Genomic DNA, 19139 nt, shown 5'->3' with positions numbered 1-19139 from the left:
CGTTTTCAGCTCATCTGTGTTGCTGTGGCCCGCGTGCTGGTGAATGCTCACTCTTTCCAAAAACGCAGCCGAGGCTCCTTCGAGCCGGAATTGAACCGGCGACCTAAGGATGACAGATTTGCGACACACTACAGTCCTCCGCTCTACCAGCTGAGCTATCGAAGGAGAGCCCAGCAGTGGCTCTCCCTTGCTGATACTTTGCCGCACTCCTCCACTAATGTGACGCCGTTGCCTCCCTGAAAATCTGTCACTCTGGGAGATCCTGAGCCAATGGCTGATCTCCACAGCTTCGGCCAGTGCTGGCATGAAGAAATCGTCTTGAGTGCTGATCCGAAACTGCCAGATTCTGCCGGTACAGTACCTGACTCGCAGCTTCATGTACATGTCAGGTTAGGGTTTGGGCCGCAGCTTACCGACTGGTTCAAGTTGCCTCCAAACACGTCCAGGACGTGCCCGCTGACCTCAGGCAGCTCACCCACCACCTGTATGATCCTTTCAAGGAGCTGACTTTCACCCGCAGGCGTTTGCCTTCGCTGCGCAGCTCGACTTTCTTCCTACGCTGCACCCTGAAACAGCAGGACCTGCCTGTCGCTCACGCTTGAAGCTTTTGATCTTTCGGGACCACTCTCAGGGAGGCGGCGTACGCAAACGGTAATCCGTCTGCTGCAGACCAGCTGAGTGAGTGGGTGCACTTGCAGTTTTAAAAGCAAGTGAAGAATGCGGGCATTGATCCCACTACCTCAAGCATGCACTCTGCCATTTGAGCCAATCGCCCGGGCGGTGAGCTGGCCATGCTTTGACTTCTTCCGCAGTGGATCCTGAGTAGCCACGCTCCAGGATGTGCAGAAAATCCTCTCATCCGTCGGACGGCTGAGACCAAACATTGCTGATGCCTGTCTCGCTGAAACAACCAACTTGTCGGAGGAGCAGCAGCGGCAGCTGGTGGACCCAGGCGAGGCGGAAGGCCACATGGACGAGGAAAGAAGTGCTGAGGAGATGGCAATTGCTGATTGGAGGTCGAAACGACTTCAACCTTGGCGCAGCCACCACGAGCGTGAGGTGACGTCGGGTGGCCCCGCCTGACTGATAGAAGACTTAATTTGGTTGCAGTGAGCACAAAGTGCTTTCATGCGTTTGTGTTGAAAAAAAGGCACCCTGCTGGCCGTCAGCTGCAGCACGGAGACAGCTGGCTCGTTGCAGAGGGGGAAGGGCGTGTGCTGATGTGTCCTGAAAGCGGTGTCGCGTTTTCAGCTCATCTGTGTTGCTGTGGCCCGCGTGCTGGTGAATGCTCACTCTTTCCAAAAACGCAGCCGAGGCTCCTTCGAGCCGGAATTGAACCGGCGACCTAAGGATGACAGATTTGCGACACACTACAGTCCTCCGCTCTACCAGCTGAGCTATCGAAGGAGAGCCCAGCAGTGGCTCTCCCTTGCTGATACTTTGCCGCACTCCTCCACTAATGTGACGCCGTTGCCTCCCTGAAAATCTGTCACTCTGGGAGATCCTGAGCCAATGGCTGATCTCCACAGCTTCGGCCAGTGCTGGCATGAAGAAATCGTCTTGAGTGCTGATCCGAAACTGCCAGATTCTGCCGGTACAGTACCTGACTCGCAGCTTCATGTACATGTCAGGTTAGGGTTTGGGCCGCAACTTACCGACTGGTTCAAGTTGCCTCCAAACACGTCCAGGACGTGCCCGCTGACCTCAGGCAGCTCACCCACCACCTGTATGATCCTTTCAAGGAGCTGACTTTCACCCGCAGGCGTTTGCCTTCGCTGCGCAGCTCGACTTTCTTCCTACGCTGCACCCTGAAACAGCAGGACCTGCCTGTCGCTCACGCTTGAAGCTTTTGATCTTTCGGGACCACTCTCAGGGAGGCGGCGTACGCAAACGGTAATCCGTCTGCTGCAGACCAGCTGAGTGAGTGGGTGCACTTGCAGTTTTAAAAGCAAGTGAAGAATGCGGGCATTGATCCCACTACCTCACGCATGCACTCTGCCATTTGAGCTAATCGCCCGGTCGGTGAACTGGCCATGCTTTGACTTCTTCCGCAGTGGATCCTGAGTAGCCACGCTCCAGGATGTGCAGAAAATCCTCTCATCCGTCGGACGGCTGAGACCAAACATTGCTGATGCCTGTCTCGCTGAAACAACCAACTTGTCGGAGGAGCAGCAGCGGCAGCTGGTGGACTCAGGCGAGGCGGAAGGCCACATGGACGAGGAAAGAAGTGCTGAGGAGATGGCAATTGCTGATTGGAGGTCGAAACGACTTCAACCTTGGCGCAGCCACCACGAGCGTGAGGTGACGTCGGGTGGCCCCGCCTGACTGATAGAAGACTTAATTTGGTTGCAGTGAGCACAAAGTGCTTTCATGCGTTTGTGTTGAAAAAAAGGCACCCTGCTGGCCGTCAGCTGCAGCACGGAGACAGCTGGCTCGTTGCAGAGGGGGAAGGGCGTGTGCTGATGTGTCCTGAAAGCGGTGTCGCGTTTTCAGCTCATCTGTGTTGCTGTGGCCCGCGTGCTGGTGAATGCTCACTCTTTACAAAAACGCAGCCGAGGCTCCTTCGAGCCGGAATTGAACCAGCGACCTAAGGATGACAGATTTGCGACACACTACAGTCCTCCGCTCTACCAGCTGAGCTATCGAAGGAGAGCCGAGCAGTGGCTCTCCCTTGCTGATACTTTGCCGCACTCCTCCACTAATGTGACGCCGTTGCCTCCCTGAAAATCTGTCACTCTGGGAGATCCTGAGCCAATGGCTGATCTCCACAGCTTCGGCCAGTGCTGGCATGAAGAAATCGTCTTGAGTGCTGATCCGAAACTGCCAGATTCTGCCGGTACAGTACCTGACTCGCAGCTTCATGTACATGTCAGGTTAGGGTTTGGGCCGCAACTTACCGACTGGTTCAAGTTGCCTCCAAACACGTCCAGGACGTGCCCGCTGACCTCAGGCAGCTCACCCACCACCTGTATGATCCTTTCAAGGAGCTGACTTTCACCCGCAGGCGTTTGCCTTCGCTGCGCAGCTCGACTTTCTTCCTACGCTGCACCCTGAAACAGCAGGACCTGCCTGTCGCTCACGCTTGAAGCTTTTGATCTTTCGGGACCACTCTCAGGGAGGCGGCGTACGCAAACGGTAATCCGTCTGCTGCAGACCAGCTGAGTGAGTGGGTGCACTTGCAGTTTTAAAAGCAAGTGAAGAATGCGGGCATTGATCCCACTACCTCACGCATGCACTCTGCCATTTGAGCTAATCGCCCGGTCGGTGAACTGGCCATGCTTTGACTTCTTCCGCAGTGGATCCTGAGTAGCCACGCTCCAGGATGTGCAGAAAATCCTCTCATCCGTCGGACGGCTGAGACCAAACATTGCTGATGCCTGTCTCGCTGAAACAACCAACTTGTCGGAGGAGCAGCAGCGGCAGCTGGTGGACCCAGGCGAGGCGGAAGGCCACATGGACGAGGAAAGAAGTGCTGAGGAGATGGCAATTGCTGATTGGAGGTCGAAACGACTTCAACCTTGGCGCAGCCACCACGAGCGTGAGGTGACGTCGGGTGGCCCCGCCTGACTGATAGAAGACTTAATTTGGTTGCAGTGAGCACAAAGTGCTTTCATGCGTTTGTGTTGAAAAAAAGGCACCCTGCTGGCCGTCAGCTGCAGCACGGAGACAGCTGGCTCGTTGCAGAGGGGGAAGGGCGTGTGCTGATGTGTCCTGAAAGCGGTGTCGCGTTTTCAGCTCATCTGTGTTGCTGTGGCCCGCGTGCTGGTGAATGCTCACTCTTTCCAAAAACGCAGCCGAGGCTCCTTCGAGCCGGAATTGAACCGGCGACCTAAGGATGACAGATTTGCGACACACTACAGTCCTCCGCTCTACCAGCTGAGCTATCGAAGGAGAGCCCAGCAGTGGCTCTCCCTTGCTGATACTTTGCCGCACTCCTCCACTAATGTGACGCCGTTGCCTCCCTGAAAATCTGTCACTCTGGGAGATCCTGAGCCAATGGCTGATCTCCACAGCTTCGGCCAGTGCTGGCATGAAGAAATCGTCTTGAGTGCTGATCCGAAACTGCCAGATTCTGCCGGTACAGTACCTGACTCGCAGCTTCATGTACATGTCAGGTTAGGGTTTGGGCCGCAGCTTACCGACTGGTTCAAGTTGCCTCCAAACACGTCCAGGACGTGCCCGCTGACCTCAGGCAGCTCACCCACCACCTGTATGATCCTTTCAAGGAGCTGACTTTCACCCGCAGGCGTTTGCCTTCGCTGCGCAGCTCGACTTTCTTCCTACGCTGCACCCTGAAACAGCAGGACCTGCCTGTCGCTCACGCTTGAAGCTTTTGATCTTTCGGGACCACTCTCAGGGAGGCGGCGTACGCAAACGGTAATCCGTCTGCTGCAGACCAGCTGAGTGAGTGGGTGCACTTGCAGTTTTAAAAGCAAGTGAAGAATGCGGGCATTGATCCCACTACCTCAAGCATGCACTCTGCCATTTGAGCCAATCGCCCGGGCGGTGAGCTGGCCATGCTTTGACTTCTTCCGCAGTGGATCCTGAGTAGCCACGCTCCAGGATGTGCAGAAAATCCTCTCATCCGTCGGACGGCTGAGACCAAACATTGCTGATGCCTGTCTCGCTGAAACAACCAACTTGTCGGAGGAGCAGCAGCGGCAGCTGGTGGACCCAGGCGAGGCGGAAGGCCACATGGACGAGGAAAGAAGTGCTGAGGAGATGGCAATTGCTGATTGGAGGTCGAAACGACTTCAACCTTGGCGCAGCCACCACGAGCGTGAGGTGACGTCGGGTGGCCCCGCCTGACTGATAGAAGACTTAATTTGGTTGCAGTGAGCACAAAGTGCTTTCATGCGTTTGTGTTGAAAAAAAGGCACCCTGCTGGCCGTCAGCTGCAGCACGGAGACAGCTGGCTCGTTGCAGAGGGGGAAGGGCGTGTGCTGATGTGTCCTGAAAGCGGTGTCGCGTTTTCAGCTCATCTGTGTTGCTGTGGCCCGCGTGCTGGTGAATGCTCACTCTTTCCAAAAACGCAGCCGAGGCTCCTTCGAGCCGGAATTGAACCGGCGACCTAAGGATGACAGATTTGCGACACACTACAGTCCTCCGCTCTACCAGCTGAGCTATCGAAGGAGAGCCCAGCAGTGGCTCTCCCTTGCTGATACTTTGCCGCACTCCTCCACTAATGTGACGCCGTTGCCTCCCTGAAAATCTGTCACTCTGGGAGATCCTGAGCCAATGGCTGATCTCCACAGCTTCGGCCAGTGCTGGCATGAAGAAATCGTCTTGAGTGCTGATCCGAAACTGCCAGATTCTGCCGGTACAGTACCTGACTCGCAGCTTCATGTACATGTCAGGTTAGGGTTTGGGCCGCAACTTACCGACTGGTTCAAGTTGCCTCCAAACACGTCCAGGACGTGCCCGCTGACCTCAGGCAGCTCACCCACCACCTGTATGATCCTTTCAAGGAGCTGACTTTCACCCGCAGGCGTTTGCCTTCGCTGCGCAGCTCGACTTTCTTCCTACGCTGCACCCTGAAACAGCAGGACCTGCCTGTCGCTCACGCTTGAAGCTTTTGATCTTTCGGGACCACTCTCAGGGAGGCGGCGTACGCAAACGGTAATCCGTCTGCTGCAGACCAGCTGAGTGAGTGGGTGCACTTGCAGTTTTAAAAGCAAGTGAAGAATGCGGGCATTGATCCCACTACCTCACGCATGCACTCTGCCATTTGAGCTAATCGCCCGGTCGGTGAACTGGCCATGCTTTGACTTCTTCCGCAGTGGATCCTGAGTAGCCACGCTCCAGGATGTGCAGAAAATCCTCTCATCCGTCGGACGGCTGAGACCAAACATTGCTGATGCCTGTCTCGCTGAAACAACCAACTTGTCGGAGGAGCAGCAGCGGCAGCTGGTGGACTCAGGCGAGGCGGAAGGCCACATGGACGAGGAAAGAAGTGCTGAGGAGATGGCAATTGCTGATTGGAGGTCGAAACGACTTCAACCTTGGCGCAGCCACCACGAGCGTGAGGTGACGTCGGGTGGCCCCGCCTGACTGATAGAAGACTTAATTTGGTTGCAGTGAGCACAAAGTGCTTTCATGCGTTTGTGTTGAAAAAAAGGCACCCTGCTGGCCGTCAGCTGCAGCACGGAGACAGCTGGCTCGTTGCAGAGGGGGAAGGGCGTGTGCTGATGTGTCCTGAAAGCGGTGTCGCGTTTTCAGCTCATCTGTGTTGCTGTGGCCCGCGTGCTGGTGAATGCTCACTCTTTACAAAAACGCAGCCGAGGCTCCTTCGAGCCGGAATTGAACCAGCGACCTAAGGATGACAGATTTGCGACACACTACAGTCCTCCGCTCTACCAGCTGAGCTATCGAAGGAGAGCCGAGCAGTGGCTCTCCCTTGCTGATACTTTGCCGCACTCCTCCACTAATGTGACGCCGTTGCCTCCCTGAAAATCTGTCACTCTGGGAGATCCTGAGCCAATGGCTGATCTCCACAGCTTCGGCCAGTGCTGGCATGAAGAAATCGTCTTGAGTGCTGATCCGAAACTGCCAGATTCTGCCGGTACAGTACCTGACTCGCAGCTTCATGTACATGTCAGGTTAGGGTTTGGGCCGCAACTTACCGACTGGTTCAAGTTGCCTCCAAACACGTCCAGGACGTGCCCGCTGACCTCAGGCAGCTCACCCACCACCTGTATGATCCTTTCAAGGAGCTGACTTTCACCCGCAGGCGTTTGCCTTCGCTGCGCAGCTCGACTTTCTTCCTACGCTGCACCCTGAAACAGCAGGACCTGCCTGTCGCTCACGCTTGAAGCTTTTGATCTTTCGGGACCACTCTCAGGGAGGCGGCGTACGCAAACGGTAATCCGTCTGCTGCAGACCAGCTGAGTGAGTGGGTGCACTTGCAGTTTTAAAAGCAAGTGAAGAATGCGGGCATTGATCCCACTACCTCACGCATGCACTCTGCCATTTGAGCTAATCGCCCGGGCGGTGAGCTGGCCATGCTTTGACTTCTTCCGCAGTGGATCCTGAGTAGCCACGCTCCAGGATGTGCAGAAAATCCTCTCATCCGTCGGACGGCTGAGACCAAACATTGCTGATGCCTGTCTCGCTGAAACAACCAACTTGTCGGAGGAGCAGCAGCGGCAGCTGGTGGACTCAGGCGAGGCGGAAGGCCACATGGACGAGGAAAGAAGTGCTGAGGAGATGGCAATTGCTGATTGGAGGTCGAAACGACTTCAACCTTGGCACAGCCACCACGAGCGTGAGGTGACGTCGGGTGGCCCCGCCTGACTGATAGAAGACTTAATTTGGTTGCAGTGAGCACAAAGTGCTTTCATGCGTTTGTGTTGAAAAAAAGGCACCCTGCTGGCCGTCAGCTGCAGCACGGAGACAGCTGGCTCGTTGCAGAGGGGGAAGGGCGTGTGCTGATGTGTCCTGAAAGCGGTGTCGCGTTTTCAGCTCATCTGTGTTGCTGTGGCCCGCGTGCTGGTGAATGCTCACTCTTTCCAAAAACGCAGCCGAGGCTCCTTCGAGCCGGAATTGAACCAGCGACCTAAGGATGACAGATTTGCGACACACTACAGTCCTCCGCTCTACCAGCTGAGCTATCGAAGGAGAGCCCAGCAGTGGCTCTCCCTTGCTGATACTTTGCCGCACTCCTCCACTAATGTGACGCCGTTGCCTCCCTGAAAATCTGTCACTCTGGGAGATCCTGAGCCAATGGCTGATCTCCACAGCTTCGGCCAGTGCTGGCATGAAGAAATCGTCTTGAGTGCTGATCCGAAACTGCCAGATTCTGCCGGTACAGTACCTGACTCGCAGCTTCATGTACATGTCAGGTTAGGGTTTGGGCCGCAACTTACCGACTGGTTCAAGTTGCCTCCAAACACGTCCAGGACGTGCCCGCTGACCTCAGGCAGCTCACCCACCACCTGTATGATCCTTTCAAGGAGCTGACTTTCACCCGCAGGCGTTTGCCTTCGCTGCGCAGCTCGACTTTCTTCCTACGCTGCACCCTGAAACAGCAGGACCTGCCTGTCGCTCACGCTTGAAGCTTTTGATCTTTCGGGACCACTCTCAGGGAGGCGGCGTACGCAAACGGTAATCCGTCTGCTGCAGACCAGCTGAGTGAGTGGGTGCACTTGCAGTTTTAAAAGCAAGTGAAGAATGCGGGCATTGATCCCACTACCTCACGCATGCACTCTGCCATTTGAGCTAATCGCCCGGTCGGTGAACTGGCCATGCTTTGACTTCTTCCGCAGTGGATCCTGAGTAGCCACGCTCCAGGATGTGCAGAAAATCCTCTCATCCGTCGGACGGCTGAGACCAAACATTGCTGATGCCTGTCTCGCTGAAACAACCAACTTGTCGGAGGAGCAGCAGCGGCAGCTGGTGGACCCAGGCGAGGCGGAAGGCCACATGGACGAGGAAAGAAGTGCTGAGGAGATGGCAATTGCTGATTGGAGGTCGAAACGACTTCAACCTTGGCGCAGCCACCACGAGCGTGAGGTGACGTCGGGTGGCCCCGCCTGACTGATAGAAGACTTAATTTGGTTGCAGTGAGCACAAAGTGCTTTCATGCGTTTGTGTTGAAAAAAAGGCACCCTGCTGGCCGTCAGCTGCAGCACGGAGACAGCTGGCTCGTTGCAGAGGGGGAAGGGCGTGTGCTGATGTGTCCTGAAAGCGGTGTCGCGTTTTCAGCTCATCTGTGTTGCTGTGGCCCGCGTGCTGGTGAATGCTCACTCTTTCCAAAAACGCAGCCGAGGCTCCTTCGAGCCGGAATTGAACCGGCGACCTAAGGATGACAGATTTGCGACACACTACAGTCCTCCGCTCTACCAGCTGAGCTATCGAAGGAGAGCCCAGCAGTGGCTCTCCCTTGCTGATACTTTGCCGCACTCCTCCACTAATGTGACGCCGTTGCCTCCCTGAAAATCTGTCACTCTGGGAGATCCTGAGCCAATGGCTGATCTCCACAGCTTCGGCCAGTGCTGGCATGAAGAAATCGTCTTGAGTGCTGATCCGAAACTGCCAGATTCTGCCGGTACAGTACCTGACTCGCAGCTTCATGTACATGTCAGGTTAGGGTTTGGGCCGCAGCTTACCGACTGGTTCAAGTTGCCTCCAAACACGTCCAGGACGTGCCCGCTGACCTCAGGCAGCTCACCCACCACCTGTATGATCCTTTCAAGGAGCTGACTTTCACCCGCAGGCGTTTGCCTTCGCTGCGCAGCTCGACTTTCTTCCTACGCTGCACCCTGAAACAGCAGGACCTGCCTGTCGCTCACGCTTGAAGCTTTTGATCTTTCGGGACCACTCTCAGGGAGGCGGCGTACGCAAACGGTAATCCGTCTGCTGCAGACCAGCTGAGTGAGTGGGTGCACTTGCAGTTTTAAAAGCAAGTGAAGAATGCGGGCATTGATCCCACTACCTCAAGCATGCACTCTGCCATTTGAGCCAATCGCCCGGGCGGTGAGCTGGCCATGCTTTGACTTCTTCCGCAGTGGATCCTGAGTAGCCACGCTCCAGGATGTGCAGAAAATCCTCTCATCCGTCGGACGGCTGAGACCAAACATTGCTGATGCCTGTCTCGCTGAAACAACCAACTTGTCGGAGGAGCAGCAGCGGCAGCTGGTGGACCCAGGCGAGGCGGAAGGCCACATGGACGAGGAAAGAAGTGCTGAGGAGATGGCAATTGCTGATTGGAGGTCGAAACGACTTCAACCTTGGCGCAGCCACCACGAGCGTGAGGTGACGTCGGGTGGCCCCGCCTGACTGATAGAAGACTTAATTTGGTTGCAGTGAGCACAAAGTGCTTTCATGCGTTTGTGTTGAAAAAAAGGCACCCTGCTGGCCGTCAGCTGCAGCACGGAGACAGCTGGCTCGTTGCAGAGGGGGAAGGGCGTGTGCTGATGTGTCCTGAAAGCGGTGTCGCGTTTTCAGCTCATCTGTGTTGCTGTGGCCCGCGTGCTGGTGAATGCTCACTCTTTCCAAAAACGCAGCCGAGGCTCCTTCGAGCCGGAATTGAACCGGCGACCTAAGGATGACAGATTTGCGACACACTACAGTCCTCCGCTCTACCAGCTGAGCTATCGAAGGAGAGCCCAGCAGTGGCTCTCCCTTGCTGATACTTTGCCGCACTCCTCCACTAATGTGACGCCGTTGCCTCCCTGAAAATCTGTCACTCTGGGAGATCCTGAGCCAATGGCTGATCTCCACAGCTTCGGCCAGTGCTGGCATGAAGAAATCGTCTTGAGTGCTGATCCGAAACTGCCAGATTCTGCCGGTACAGTACCTGACTCGCAGCTTCATGTACATGTCAGGTTAGGGTTTGGGCCGCAACTTACCGACTGGTTCAAGTTGCCTCCAAACACGTCCAGGACGTGCCCGCTGACCTCAGGCAGCTCACCCACCACCTGTATGATCCTTTCAAGGAGCTGACTTTCACCCGCAGGCGTTTGCCTTCGCTGCGCAGCTCGACTTTCTTCCTACGCTGCACCCTGAAACAGCAGGACCTGCCTGTCGCTCACGCTTGAAGCTTTTGATCTTTCGGGACCACTCTCAGGGAGGCGGCGTACGCAAACGGTAATCCGTCTGCTGCAGACCAGCTGAGTGAGTGGGTGCACTTGCAGTTTTAAAAGCAAGTGAAGAATGCGGGCATTGATCCCACTACCTCACGTATGCACTCTGCCATTTGAGCTAATCGCCCGGTCGGTGAACTGGCCATGCTTTGACTTCTTCCGCAGTGGATCCTGAGTAGCCACGCTCCAGGATGTGCAGAAAATCCTCTCATCCGTCGGACGGCTGAGACCAAACATTGCTGATGCCTGTCTCGCTGAAACAACCAACTTGTCGGAGGAGCAGCAGCGGCAGCTGGTGGACTCAGGCGAGGCGGAAGGCCACATGGACGAGGAAAGAAGTGCTGAGGAGATGGCAATTGCTGATTGGAGGTCGAAACGACTTCAACCTTGGCGCAGCCACCACGAGCGTGAGGTGACGTCGGGTGGCCCCGCCTGACTGATAGAAGACTTAATTTGGTTGCAGTGAGCACAAAGTGCTTTCATGCGTTTGTGTTGAAAAAAAGGCACCCTGCTGGCCGTCAGCTGCAGCACGGAGACAGCTGGCTCGTTGCAGAGGGGGAAGGGCGTGTGCTGATGTGTCCTGAAAGCGGTGTCGCGTTTTCAGCTCATCTGTGTTGCTGTGGCCCGCGTGCTGGTGAATGCTCACTCTTTCCAAAAACGCAGCCGAGGCTCCTTCGAGCCGGAATTGAACCAGCGACCTAAGGATGACAGATTTGCGACACACTACAGTCCTCCGCTCTACCAGCTGAGCTATCGAAGGAGAGCCGAGCAGTGGCTCTCCCTTGCTGATACTTTGCCGCACTCCTCCACTAATGTGACGCCGTTGCCTCCCTGAAAATCTGTCACTCTGGGAGATCCTGAGCCAATGGCTGATCTCCACAGCTTCGGCCAGTGCTGGCATGAAGAAATCGTCTTGAGTGCTGATCCGAAACTGCCAGATTCTGCCGGTACAGTACCTGACTCGCAGCTTCATGTACATGTCAGGTTAGGGTTTGGGCCGCAACTTACCGACTGGTTCAAGTTGCCTCCAAACACGTCCAGGACGTGCCCGCTGACCTCAGGCAGCTCACCCACCACCTGTATGATCCTTTCAAGGAGCTGACTTTCACCCGCAGGCGTTTGCCTTCGCTGCGCAGCTCGACTTTCTTCCTACGCTGCACCCTGAAACAGCAGGACCTGCCTGTCGCTCACGCTTGAAGCTTTTGATCTTTCGGGACCACTCTCAGGGAGGCGGCGTACGCAAACGGTAATCCGTCTGCTGCAGACCAGCTGAGTGAGTGGGTGCACTTGCAGTTTTAAAAGCAAGTGAAGAATGCGGGCATTGATCCCACTACCTCACGCATGCACTCTGCCATTTGAGCTAATCGCCCGGTCGGTGAACTGGCCATGCTTTGACTTCTTCCGCAGTGGATCCTGAGTAGCCACGCTCCAGGATGTGCAGAAAATCCTCTCATCCGTCGGACGGCTGAGACCAAACATTGCTGATGCCTGTCTCGCTGAAACAACCAACTTGTCGGAGGAGCAGCAGCGGCAGCTGGTGGACCCAGGCGAGGCGGAAGGCCACATGGACGAGGAAAGAAGTGCTGAGGAGATGGCAATTGCTGATTGGAGGTCGAAACGACTTCAACCTTGGCGCAGCCACCACGAGCGTGAGGTGACGTCGGGTGGCCCCGCCTGACTGATAGAAGACTTAATTTGGTTGCAGTGAGCACAAAGTGCTTTCATGCGTTTGTGTTGAAAAAAAGGCACCCTGCTGGCCGTCAGCTGCAGCACGGAGACAGCTGGCTCGTTGCAGAGGGGGAAGGGCGTGTGCTGATGTGTCCTGAAAGCGGTGTCGCGTTTTCAGCTCATCTGTGTTGCTGTGGCCCGCGTGCTGGTGAATGCTCACTCTTTCCAAAAACGCAGCCGAGGCTCCTTCGAGCCGGAATTGAACCGGCGACCTAAGGATGACAGATTTGCGACACACTACAGTCCTCCGCTCTACCAGCTGAGCTATCGAAGGAGAGCCCAGCAGTGGCTCTCCCTTGCTGATACTTTGCCGCACTCCTCCACTAATGTGACGCCGTTGCCTCCCTGAAAATCTGTCACTCTGGGAGATCCTGAGCCAATGGCTGATCTCCACAGCTTCGGCCAGTGCTGGCATGAAGAAATCGTCTTGAGTGCTGATCCGAAACTGCCAGATTCTGCCGGTACAGTACCTGACTCGCAGCTTCATGTACATGTCAGGTTAGGGTTTGGGCCGCAGCTTACCGACTGGTTCAAGTTGCCTCCAAACACGTCCAGGACGTGCCCGCTGACCTCAGGCAGCTCACCCACCACCTGTATGATCCTTTCAAGGAGCTGACTTTCACCCGCAGGCGTTTGCCTTCGCTGCGCAGCTCGACTTTCTTCCTACGCTGCACCCTGAAACAGCAGGACCTGCCTGTCGCTCACGCTTGAAGCTTTTGATCTTTCGGGACCACTCTCAGGGAGGCGGCGTACGCAAACGGTAATCCGTCTGCTGCAGACCAGCTGAGTGAGTGGGTGCACTTGCAGTTTTAAAAGCAAGTGAAGAATGCGGGCATTGATCCCACTACCTCAAGCATGCACTCTGCCATTTGAGCCAATCGCCCGGGCGGTGAGCTGGCCATGCTTTGACTTCTTCCGCAGTGGATCCTGAGTAGCCACGCTCCAGGATGTGCAGAAAATCCTCTCATCCGTCGGACGGCTGAGACCAAACATTGCTGATGCCTGTCTCGCTGAAACAACCAACTTGTCGGAGGAGCAGCAGCAGCGGCAGCTGGTGGACTCAGGCGAGGCGGAAGGCCACATGGACGAGGAAAGAAGTGCTGAGGAGATGGCAATTGCTGATTGGAGGTCGAAACGACTTCAACCTTGGCGCAGCCACCACGAGCGTGAGGTGACGTCGGGTGGCCCCGCCTGACTGATAGAAGACTTAATTTGGTTGCAGTGAGCACAAAGTGCTTTCATGCGTTTGTGTTGAAAAAAAAGGCACCCTGCTGGCCGTCAGCTGCAGCACGGAGACAGCTGGCTCGTTGCAGAGGGGGAAGGGCGTGTGCTGATGTGTCCTGAAAGCGGTGTCGCGTTTTCAGCTCATCTGTGTTGCTGTGGCCCGCGTGCTGGTGAATGCTCACTCTTTCCAAAAACGCAGCCGAGGCTCCTTCGAGCCGGAATTGAACCGGCGACCTAAGGATGACAGATTTGCGACACACTACAGTCCTCCGCTCTACCAGCTGAGCTATCGAAGGAGAGCCCAGCAGTGGCTCTCCCTTGCTGATACTTTGCCGCACTCCTCCACTAATGTGACGCCGTTGCCTCCCTGAAAATCTGTCACTCTGGGAGATCCTGAGCCAATGGCTGATCTCCACAGCTTCGGCCAGTGCTGGCATGAAGAAATCGTCTTGAGTGCTGATCCGAAACTGCCAGATTCTGCCGGTACAGTACCTGACTCGCAGCTTCATGTACATGTCAGGTTAGGGTTTGGGCCGCAGCTTACCGACTGGTTCAAGTTGCCTCCAAACACGTCCAGGACGTGCCCGCTGACCTCAGGCAGCTCACCCACCACCTGTATGATCCTTTCAAGGAGCTGACTTTCACCCGCAGGCGTTTGCCTTCGCTGCGCAGCTCGACTTTCTTCCTACGCTGCACCCTGAAACAGCAGGACCTGCCTGTCGCTCACGCTTGAAGCTTTTGATCTTTCGGGACCACTCTCAGGGAGGCGGCGTACGCAAACGGTAATCCGTCTGCTGCAGACCAGCTGAGTGAGTGGGTGCACTTGCAGTTTTAAAAGCAAGTGAAGAATGCGGGCATTGATCCCACTACCTCAAGCATGCACTCTGCCATTTGAGCTAATCGCCCGGGCGGTGAGCTGGCCATGCTTTGACTTCTTCCGCAGTGGATCCTGAGTAGCCACGCTCCAGGATGTGCAGAAAATCCTCTCATCCGTCGGACGGCTGAGACCAAACATTGCTGATGCCTGTCTCGCTGAAACAACCAACTTGTCGGAGGAGCAGCAGCGGCAGCTGGTGGACCCAGGCGAGGCGGAAGGCCACATGGACGAGGAAAGAAGTGCTGAGGAGATGGCAATTGCTGATTGGAGGTCGAAACGACTTCAACCTTGGCGCAGCCACCACGAGCGTGAGGTGACGTCGGGTGGCCCCGCCTGACTGATAGAAGACTTAATTTGGTTGCAGTGAGCACAAAGTGCTTTCATGCGTTTGTGTTGAAAAAAAGGCACCCTGCTGGCCGTCAGCTGCAGCACGGAGACAGCTGGCTCGTTGCAGAGGGGGAAGGGCGTGTGCTGATGTGTCCTGAAAGCGGTGTCGCGTTTTCAGCTCATCTGTGTTGCTGTGGCCCGCGTGCTGGTGAATGCTCACTCTTTCCAAAAACGCAGCCGAGGCTCCTTCGAGCCGGAATTGAACCAGCGACCTAAGGATGACAGATTTGCGACACACTACAGTCCTCCGCTCTACCAGCTGAGCTATCGAAGGAGAGCCGAGCAGTGGCTCTCCCTTGCTGATACTTTGCCGCACTCCTCCACTAATGTGACGCCGTTGCCTCCCTGAAAATCTGTCACTCTGGGAGATCCTGAGCCAATGGCTGATCTCCACAGCTTCGGCCAGTGCTGGCATGAAGAAATCGTCTTGAGTGCTGATCCGAAACTGCCAGATTCTGCCGGTACAGTACCTGACTCGCAGCTTCATGTACATGTCAGGTTAGGGTTTGGGCCGCAACTTACCGACTGGTTCAAGTTGCCTCCAAACACGTCCAGGACGTGCCCGCTGACCTCAGGCAGCTCACCCACCACCTGTATGATCCTTTCAAGGAGCTGACTTTCACCCGCAGGCGTTTGCCTTCGCTGCGCAGCTCGACTTTCTTCCTACGCTGCACCCTGAAACAGCAGGACCTGCCTGTCGCTCACGCTTGAAGCTTTTGATCTTTCGGGACCACTCTCAGGGAGGCGGCGTACGCAAACGGTAATCCGTCTGCTGCAGACCAGCTGAGTGAGTGGGTGCACTTGCAGTTTTAAAAGCAAGTGAAGAATGCGGGCATTGATCCCACTACCTCACGCATGCACTCTGCCATTTGAGCTAATCGCCCGGGCGGTGAGCTGGCCATGCTTTGACTTCTTCCGCAGTGGATCCTGAGTAGCCACGCTCCAGGATGTGCAGAAAATCCTCTCATCCGTCGGACGGCTGAGACCAAACATTGCTGATGCCTGTCTCGCTGAAACAACCAACTTGTCGGAGGAGCAGCAGCGGCAGCTGGTGGACTCAGGCGAGGCGGAAGGCCACATGGACGAGGAAAGAAGTGCTGAGGAGATGGCAATTGCTGATTGGAGGTCGAAACGACTTCAACCTTGGCGCAGCCACCACGAGCGTGAGGTGACGTCGGGTGGCCCCGCCTGACTGATAGAAGACTTAATTTGGTTGCAGTGAGCACAAAGTGCTTTCATGCGTTTGTGTTGAAAAAAAGGCACCCTGCTGGCCGTCAGCTGCAGCACGGAGACAGCTGGCTCGTTGCAGAGGGGGAAGGGCGTGTGCTGATGTGTCCTGAAAGCGGTGTCGCGTTTTCAGCTCATCTGTGTTGCTGTGGCCCGCGTGCTGGTGAATGCTCACTCTTTCCAAAAACGCAGCCGAGGCTCCTTCGAGCCGGAATTGAACCAGCGACCTAAGGATGACAGATTTGCGACACACTACAGTCCTCCGCTCTACCAGCTGAGCTATCGAAGGAGAGCCGAGCAGTGGCTCTCCCTTGCTGATACTTTGCCGCACTCCTCCACTAATGTGACGCCGTTGCCTCCCTGAAAATCTGTCACTCTGGGAGATCCTGAGCCAATGGCTGATCTCCACAGCTTCGGCCAGTGCTGGCATGAAGAAATCGTCTTGAGTGCTGATCCGAAACTGCCAGATTCTGCCGGTACAGTACCTGACTCGCAGCTTCATGTACATGTCAGGTTAGGGTTTGGGCCGCAACTTACCGACTGGTTCAAGTTGCCTCCAAACACGTCCAGGACGTGCCCGCTGACCTCAGGCAGCTCACCCACCACCTGTATGATCCTTTCAAGGAGCTGACTTTCACCCGCAGGCGTTTGCCTTCGCTGCGCAGCTCGACTTTCTTCCTACGCTGCACCCTGAAACAGCAGGACCTGCCTGTCGCTCACGCTTGAAGCTTTTGATCTTTCGGGACCACTCTCAGGGAGGCGGCGTACGCAAACGGTAATCCGTCTGCTGCAGACCAGCTGAGTGAGTGGGTGCACTTGCAGTTTTAAAAGCAAGTGAAGAATGCGGGCATTGATCCCACTACCTCACGCATGCACTCTGCCATTTGAGCTAATCGCCCGGGCGGTGAGCTGGCCATGCTTTGACTTCTTCCGCAGTGGATCCTGAGTAGCCACGCTCCAGGATGTGCAGAAAATCCTCTCATCCGTCGGACGGCTGAGACCAAACATTGCTGATGCCTGTCTCGCTGAAACAACCAACTTGTCGGAGGAGCAGCAGCGGCAGCTGGTGGACTCAGGCGAGGCGGAAGGCCACATGGACGAGGAAAGAAGTGCTGAGGAGATGGCAATTGCTGATTGGAGGTCGAAACGACTTCAACCTTGGCGCAGCCACCACGAGCGTGAGGTGACGTCGGGTGGCCCCGCCTGACTGATAGAAGACTTAATTTGGTTGCAGTGAGCACAAAGTGCTTTCATGCGTTTGTGTTGAAAAAAAGGCACCCTGCTGGCCGTCAGCTGCAGCACGGAGACAGCTGGCTCGTTGCAGAGGGGGAAGGGCGTGTGCTGATGTGTCCTGAAAGCGGTGTCGCGTTTTCAGCTCATCTGTGTTGCTGTGGCCCGCGTGCTGGTGAATGCTCACTCTTTCCAAAAACGCAGCCGAGGCTCCTTCGAGCCGGAATTGAACCAGCGACCTAAGGATGACAGATTTGCGACACACTACAGTCCTCCGCTCTACCAGCTGAGCTATCGAAGGAGAGCCGAGCAGTGGCTCTCCCTTGCTGATACTTTGCCGCACTCCTCCACTAATGTGACGCCGTTGCCTCCCTGAAAATCTGTCACTCTGGGAGATCCTGAGCCAATGGCTGATCTCCACAGCTTCGGCCAGTGCTGGCATGAAGAAATCGTCTTGAGTGCTGATCCGAAACTGCCAGATTCTGCCGGTACAGTACCTGACTCGCAGCTTCATGTACATGTCAGGTTAGGGTTTGGGCCGCAACTTACCGACTGGTTCAAGTTGCCTCCAAACACGTCCAGGACGTGCCCGCTGACCTCAGGCAGCTCACCCACCACCTGTATGATCCTTTCAAGGAGCTGACTTTCACCCGCAGGCGTTTGCCTTCGCTGCGCAGCTCGACTTTCTTCCTACGCTGCACCCTGAAACAGCAGGACCTGCCTGTCGCTCACGCTTGAAGCTTTTGATCTTTCGGGACCACTCTCAGGGAGGCGGCGTACGCAAACGGTAATCCGTCTGCTGCAGACCAGCTGAGTGAGTGGGTGCACTTGCAGTTTTAAAAGCAAGTGAAGAATGCGGGCATTGATCCCACTACCTCACGCATGCACTCTGCCATTTGAGCTAATCGCCCGGGCGGTGAGCTGGCCATGCTTTGACTTCTTCCGCAGTGGATCCTGAGTAGCCACGCTCCAGGATGTGCAGAAAATCCTCTCATCCGTCGGACGGCTGAGACCAAACATTGCTGATGCCTGTCTCGCTGAAACAACCAACTTGTCGGAGGAGCAGCAGCGGCAGCTGGTGGACTCAGGCGAGGCGGAAGGCCACATGGACGAGGAAAGAAGTGCTGAGGAGATGGCAATTGCTGATTGGAGGTCGAAACGACTTCAACCTTGGCGCAGCCACCACGAGCGTGAGGTGACGTCGGGTGGCCCCGCCTGACTGATAGAAGACTTAATTTGGTTGCAGTGAGCACAAAGTGCTTTCATGCGTTTGTGTTGAAAAAAAGGCACCCTGCTGGCCGTCAGCTGCAGCACGGAGACAGCTGGCTCGTTGCAGAGGGGGAAGGGCGTGTGCTGATGTGTCCTGAAAGCGGTGTCGCGTTTTCAGCTCATCTGTGTTGCTGTGGCCCGCGTGCTGGTGAATGCTCACTCTTTCCAAAAACGCAGCCGAGGCTCCTTCGAGCCGGAATTGAACCAGCGACCTAAGGATGACAGATTTGCGACACACTACAGTCCTCCGCTCTACCAGCTGAGCTATCGAAGGAGAGCCCAGCAGTGGCTCTCCCTTGCTGATACTTTGCCGCACTCCTCCACTAATGTGACGCCGTTGCCTCCCTGAAAATCTGTCACTCTGGGAGATCCTGAGCCAATGGCTGATCTCCACAGCTTCGGCCAGTGCTGGCATGAAGAAATCGTCTTGAGTGCTGATCCGAAACTGCCAGATTCTGCCGGTACAGTACCTGACTCGCAGCTTCATGTACATGTCAGGTTAGGGTTTGGGCCGCAACTTACCGACTGGTTCAAGTTGCCTCCAAACACGTCCAGGACGTGCCCGCTGACCTCAGGCAGCTCACCCACCACCTGTATGATCCTTTCAAGGAGCT

General features: G+C 55.9%; 8 non-coding genes across 8 annotated transcripts; all 8 read right to left on the bottom strand.

Moving 5' to 3' along the window:
* Positions 1-75: 75 nt before the first annotated feature.
* On the bottom strand, positions 76-165 carry trnay-gua (transfer RNA tyrosine (anticodon GUA)). Its single transcript is given in 2 exon segments — positions 76-111; positions 129-165. It is a non-coding gene; the product is annotated as a tRNA-Tyr (tRNA).
* A 1152-nt stretch (positions 166-1317) lies between these two features.
* trnay-gua (transfer RNA tyrosine (anticodon GUA)) lies at positions 1318-1407 on the bottom strand. The gene is given in 2 exon segments: positions 1318-1353; positions 1371-1407. It is a non-coding gene; the product is annotated as a tRNA-Tyr (tRNA).
* Positions 1408-3801: 2394 nt separating this feature from the next.
* Positions 3802-3891, bottom strand: trnay-gua (transfer RNA tyrosine (anticodon GUA)). The gene is given in 2 exon segments: positions 3802-3837; positions 3855-3891. It is a non-coding gene; the product is annotated as a tRNA-Tyr (tRNA).
* Positions 3892-5043: 1152 nt separating this feature from the next.
* trnay-gua (transfer RNA tyrosine (anticodon GUA)) lies at positions 5044-5133 on the bottom strand. Its single transcript is given in 2 exon segments — positions 5044-5079; positions 5097-5133. It is a non-coding gene; the product is annotated as a tRNA-Tyr (tRNA).
* A 3636-nt stretch (positions 5134-8769) lies between these two features.
* On the bottom strand, positions 8770-8859 carry trnay-gua (transfer RNA tyrosine (anticodon GUA)). Its single transcript is given in 2 exon segments — positions 8770-8805; positions 8823-8859. It is a non-coding gene; the product is annotated as a tRNA-Tyr (tRNA).
* Positions 8860-10011: 1152 nt separating this feature from the next.
* Positions 10012-10101, bottom strand: trnay-gua (transfer RNA tyrosine (anticodon GUA)). Its single transcript is given in 2 exon segments — positions 10012-10047; positions 10065-10101. It is a non-coding gene; the product is annotated as a tRNA-Tyr (tRNA).
* A 2394-nt stretch (positions 10102-12495) lies between these two features.
* On the bottom strand, positions 12496-12585 carry trnay-gua (transfer RNA tyrosine (anticodon GUA)). The gene is given in 2 exon segments: positions 12496-12531; positions 12549-12585. It is a non-coding gene; the product is annotated as a tRNA-Tyr (tRNA).
* Positions 12586-13741: 1156 nt separating this feature from the next.
* Positions 13742-13831, bottom strand: trnay-gua (transfer RNA tyrosine (anticodon GUA)). The gene is given in 2 exon segments: positions 13742-13777; positions 13795-13831. It is a non-coding gene; the product is annotated as a tRNA-Tyr (tRNA).
* Between the last annotated feature and the right edge of the window lie 5308 nt (positions 13832-19139).

Source organism: Chiloscyllium plagiosum, unplaced genomic scaffold, assembly GCF_037043375.1.
Source record: "Chiloscyllium plagiosum isolate Xiang-an unplaced genomic scaffold, Cpla_swu_hap1 HiC_scaffold_4, whole genome shotgun sequence".
NCBI lineage: Eukaryota > Metazoa > Chordata > Chondrichthyes > Orectolobiformes > Hemiscylliidae > Chiloscyllium > Chiloscyllium plagiosum.
The sequence above is the reverse complement of the archived record's forward strand: the minus strand, read 5'-3'. Positions and strand labels throughout refer to the sequence as shown.